General features: G+C 32.5%; 1 long non-coding RNA gene across 1 annotated transcript; it reads right to left on the reverse strand.

Annotated features, from left to right (window-relative positions):
* Positions 1–921: 921 nt before the first annotated feature.
* On the reverse strand, positions 922–5,272 carry LOC134231853 (uncharacterized). Its single transcript, XR_009984641.1, has 4 exons — positions 4,775–5,272; positions 3,750–4,126; positions 2,509–2,607; positions 922–1,741 (listed from the first exon to the last, which is right to left on the reverse strand). It is a non-coding gene; the product is annotated as an uncharacterized LOC134231853 (long non-coding RNA).
* Between the last annotated feature and the right edge of the window lie 731 nt (positions 5,273–6,003).

Here is a 6,003-nt window from a genome sequence, read left to right on the forward strand (position 1 = left end):
GAGGACCTTATACACATGTTAAAAGTTAGGGGACTTACACATGATATACAGGTATTTATAGAGACTGAGGACCTTATACACATGTTAAAAGTTAGGGGACTTACCGTATATGCTCGCCTATAAGTCGGATTTTTGGGAGTTAATCTCTGGTCTAAAACTCATTGTCCGACTTATAGGCGAGCTATCAAAAGTAAGGTTTTATATGAGATCAGTCCATCTGAAATGAAAGCTTATTAAATACAACCGACTTATAGGCGGACCGACTTATAGGCGAGTATATACGGTACACATGATATACAGGTATTTATAGAGACTGAGGACCTTATACACATGTTAAAAGTTTGGGGACTTACAGAAGACAATGGCATTTCTAGAAACAAAGGTCGTTTGCACATGGTAAAAGTTTACAGACATAAATGTAATAAAGAGCAAGATTCACTGAAAGCTTTTTTTGGCCCTGTGAATTGTGAGAAATCAAAAGTACTCAGTTTTGGTAACCAATGCATCAGTTTATCATTTTGATACTTGGTGACTGTGTAATCTATTGAAATGGTGAAAAGAGCTAGGTTCACTTTATCCATAAAATGGCCCTCCATATATATACCAATTAACTGACCAAGTCTCAATGTCCCATTTGAATTCTCCCATATCCTGAAAATTCCTTCCTTTGCATTTTTAATATTTCAAGAAATTTGAAATCTTGTTTAACTTCCAATCTCAGGACTCTATAAAAAATCTTTGTTAAAGGAAATAGAAATACTCCATACTTTACTTTGATGTTAGAAATGGGACAGGGGGTGATTCTCAAAGAACTAGTATAAGAACAGGACTATTTATGCATCAAACCCAACTCTTTATATTCAATTCACATAAGAAAAGTACAGCAATATTTTTTTGCAAAAATTAACTAAATTGAGAAAATTTCCTTTTGCATAAAATATTTAATACTTCAAAATCATTTCCTACATACATCATGCACAGCTTCTTAAGCACTCTTCATTTATGCCAGTTTAGTCCATGTAGGTTATATGAGGCCATTCCAAGTTTTTTTCTTTGTTTAGCATCCAACCTAAATTTCAAAACATTTCTTTCCTTCCAAAAAAAAAATTACAAAACAAAAGGGGAAAAAACAACATTTTACGCAAAGTTCTAGAACTCCTTTAGCATCATTTGAGAATTTTCCTCATATTATAGCTAAATTAAACTACTACTACTACTAGTTTAATGAAACAAAAAAAAAAAAAAAAAAAAAAAAAAAAACTTGAGCACATCACTTTCAAAAAAGAGAGATGCTGATCCCAGAAGAGTAAATTGCTTGTCAAAGATTTGTATTTGTCAATTTCATTTTGTGTTTGTTCTTGATTGCATGACCTCAAAACCAATCCATCCACAGACACTAAAAACAGAAAAAAATTGGAATGGCCTAATGATAAAACTGCTGCAAAGAATTCAATGTCCTCCATTACTGTGGCTTTAAAACACAGTGTTTATCATATTTCTCAAAGTATATCAATTGAAAGTAGAATGTTAATATAGATTTTCTCTGTTTTTTAACAAGATTATATCCTTGGTGTTTTACACTTCTCTAAGGTCCTATTACAATTTTTTAGAAAATTTTTTCCGCAATGTCTGTTGATTAAATTCATTTCTCATGATGTCCTTGGGATTTTTTTGTATCTCTTGTCACTTGCATGTAGAATCTTCCAAAGTAGATCTAGGATCAGAAATGACTTCTTCTTCCCTAAAATGATATTTTCAAAATATAATTTTCCTTGGTTGGTGGTATGGTCTGTACAAAAAAAAAATAATAATAATAAAAATAGCTCTAAGAGTTAAAGCAATTTTTTTCATCTGAAATATAATCTGGCAGGAGAATGATTGTTTACTAGCCAATAAGTATATTTGTGATACATAGGTACTTTCTTTATTTGAATGGTCTGTGTACTTGAAAGCTTTGCTATATAAATTCACATCCAGTAAAATATTTTGTTGATTAGGAATTTAATCTCAGCTAGCTCCTCCATCTACATTCAGAAGACATATTTGTGAAATGTTATGACTGAAATTGGTATACTGTAAATCACTTTTTATTCGCGAGAACTTTATTTTCGCGTACTTACGCGAGACAGTGTGCTCGTGAAAATTTAATTCTCGCGTATAATAGTATTCCTTAAGATTATATAGAGCAATAACCACAATTCGCGAAAATTTTGTCTCGCTAATCAAGAGTCAATGACTTTCTCGCAAAAATAAGGTGTCGCGAAAATTTAGTGATCTACAGTAGTTCAATCAATGCAAATAACTTCTGTCTGAACTATACTCTGGCCTATCCTTGAATAGAACCACCTGTTTGCATTTTAGACTGAAGCTCTACTGGTAATACTCAATATCAAGTCTTTAGAAAATTTTCCATGCATGTAGACTGGCTGGCCATGCTGGGTTTCTGCATATAATTTCAAGTTAAGAAACTTATTGCTTAAAATGGGTAATGCAGTGTGTATACAGTACCTGGAGTGACAATATGGACATCCTGATTGTCTTGACTGTCATCTATCTCCTCCTCACTCTTATTCTCAAAAACAATGCCATCAGTTTCCTTTAGTGCCTCTGAAAAAATTGCAACTTAATTGTAAAATTACAAACATTTCAACCAGAATAAAATGTGTAAGTATATGATAAACTTTTGAGCAATAATCAACAGCTTTGATCCCAGTAATTCAAACAAGAGGCCCAGGGGCAACATCGCTCACCTGAGCAAATCGGCTAGGAAAAAGCACAAATCAGATCAGGAAAAGTGAAAAGTGGGGAGGGGGGCTTGAATTAATACTACTTGACAATGCCTTCATATAAACACAGCATATGACTTTACTGTTCTTGATAAAAAGATTTTTTAAAAACACTTTCTTTCTATGTATAACTTCATAATAATTTGAATTTGATTCCCCATTGTTTCCCTTCTTGCCCCAAAGGGCCATGATTTGAATAAATTTAAATCCTAAATACATGAGGATGCTTACATGTCAATATGACTAAACATAGCTTTTCTATTCTTGGGATTTCTCTCTTTATTTTTCTATGTAAAACTTTGATTCACCATTGTGGCCCCACCCTACCCTTAGGCGTTATAATGGTTTGAACAAATTTAATTCTACACTACCTAAGGATGTTTCAACATAAATATCACTAATCATGGCTTTGAAGTACTTGAGAAGACGATTTTAAAAGATTTCCCTATCTAGTCCTATGTAAAACTTTGATCAGCCATTTTGGCCCTACCCTACCCCTGGGGTCATAATTTAAACAAACTTGAATCGACACTACCTGAGGATGATTTCACACGAGTTTCATCTTTCCTGGCCCTGTGGTTCTTGAAAAGAAATTTTTAAATATTTTAACTTTAAATTCCTATATATAACTTTGATCAGCCATTTTGGCCACACCCTATCCCGGGGGTCATGATTTGAACAAACTTGAATCGACACTACCTGAGGATAATTTCACATGAGTTTCATCTTTCCCAGCCCAGTGGTTCTTGAGAAGAAGATTTTTAAAAAAATTTCCTATGTGAACTTAATTGGGCTACCATAAAAAAAGTTATTAGGAAAAAACAGAAAATTTGTGGACAGAAGAAGACAGACGGACAGACAGAGTGATTACTACAGGGCACCCGCAAATCCTTGCGGGCCCTAATAATTTAAGCTTTAATCTTATTAATTCTAAAGAAAGAAGATTCTTGATAGAAGCAATACCTGATGACACTTCATTCCTAACCAAGATTTTTCACTATTGGAACCTTGAGCAGATGGGACCCACATGTAGGATATCAGTAATATCAGCACCTGGCAAATCTCCTTCATTTAGAACTTGCAGATCTCAATCCCTGGATAAAGTCACATCTCTATCATTAGAGACAGACATGCTTTCTTTCCAGGGTCAAGCTTCATCTCCATTTTTAGAAACTGGTTCACCTTTGTCACTGGGGCATGGCATAATTTCATCAATAAAACCATACATATAGGTCCATTTCTATTCTTTAGATCTGGAATGCCTTCACGACTAGGGCTTGACACAACTTCTTGAGGGCTTGGAATGCACTTTTTGCTTGACATTTCACCATCTGAAGATGCTGGCAAAATTCATACAACATGTATTAAATAAATGAATAAAAATGTTATTTAAGGAATAACTGTCTTATTTTTCGATTTCATGATGTGATCAATCAATTGGTTGGCGTGATAATTTGCATAAATGCAGAAGGCATTTATGCATAAAGTTATCATGCAAGCAGATCGATTGATCATTGTCATGAAATTGAAAATGACAGTTATTCTTTATATTTACAAAGAATTGATTCCGCCAATAAACATGCTACAAGCCCTGCTTCTTGTCTCTATATTTGTTCCGCCCTGCACGTGATTTTTTTTTAGCAGCGCCTATCAATGAACCAGTATATTGATGGAGAAATAAAGTGCATTCATTTGACTATTTGTAATTGTCTCTTGAACAAAGACATTGGAAACGAAAATATAATTTGACAAAGTAATGAATTTAGATTTATATTATCTGAAATAAATTCAAAATATTTATCAATACGGATAAAGGTTATTTATATACAATGATATAAGTGTGATTACATCCAAACAATATTTACTGCATGCAATACTTTTGCCTTTGGCTTCTCAATAGATGTGATCATGAACCAACAAAAAATTCATTCCCTGGTGAATCTTTATCTATCCTATTTATTTTTTTTTTAAATTCCTAAATAATTCACCTGTAACACTTTTAATGATGAGGCTTTTCTTCCTGACATTCTCCTAGCTGTGGAACCTGGAACATATCCATCACTAGTCCTTGCTGAATTGCATTGACTTATCCTCTAGCAATATCTAGCTTGGCTAATATCTGTGTTGTCTCTATGTTCAGGATGGACTCAAGCTTCTGGTTGCCTTGAACATTCTAACAAAAAAAATTATAAATTAAATTCAGAATGTATTGGAATTTTTTTAAAAGTAGGAACAAATCTTAAATACATGTTGTAAAAGCATTTTTATACAGAAATTTATCAATATTATTCTCAAAGTAAAAGTTTGTAATACTATTGAGTTCCCATTCCTATACAAGAAGCATAGAAATTAAATGATCAGGGATTAGGGTGCTCTCTGGTTGGACTAGACACCTTTTCCTTGGGCATTTTTGGGGTGTACCTCAGAGTGAGTTCACTTCAAATTAAAGTTCTAGGAGGTTTTTGGGTTTTCCCTCTTGACCATGTTGACCAACCATAGATTTGCTAACATTTTTTGACCAATCAAATTGGGCGTTTTAAAACATGCGTCATTGTAATTTGTAAATGTTACATGCTAGATACCAATGCACTAAACTACTTTCTTAGTAAATAGTTGAGTATCTATTGTTTAATAATATTTTTTCCACTTTTAAAATATGCTTAATACTTCTAAATTTCAAAGAATTATCAATATTACTTCATAGACTTTGAAGAAAAAAACCGGAAAATGATATTTCTGTAACTAATTATAAGCAAGACTTAATATTTTAGATTTAAAATAATTATTTCTAAGGTAATTCTCCGATAAAAAAAAACGGATTGGTATATTAGACGATGTACATGTATGTGTGTGGGTCGTATAATTTGATTGAATTGAATATCATGATATGCAGAAAGGGCGATATGATTGAACAAAAATGGCAGCATGGAATGACTTAAATTATAATTACAAATTTTATTCTTATGTTTAAAATTAATTAATTACAAATAGGCTCAAGAGATAAACACAGATAATCAAAACTCTCGAAAATCATGCCGTGTCCATGTATATTTGTCGACTAACTAGTTATGTAAGCATTGAGAAATGTTTATTTCTTTGTAAAAAAAAAAAATGTTTATTTTCAATGAATTGATTTCAAGATTATCTTGACCACAATAAGAAGTAAATAATAATTAAAATCAGATTTTTCAAAAAGGCGTTAAAATTAAGTCGGTTT

Source organism: Saccostrea cucullata, unplaced genomic scaffold (genome assembly GCF_032062105.1).
Source record: "Saccostrea cucullata isolate Sc308-1 unplaced genomic scaffold, CSIRO_AGI_Scuc_v1 ctg6236, whole genome shotgun sequence".
In the NCBI taxonomy this organism is placed as follows: Eukaryota; Metazoa; Mollusca; class Bivalvia; order Ostreida; family Ostreidae; genus Saccostrea; species Saccostrea cuccullata.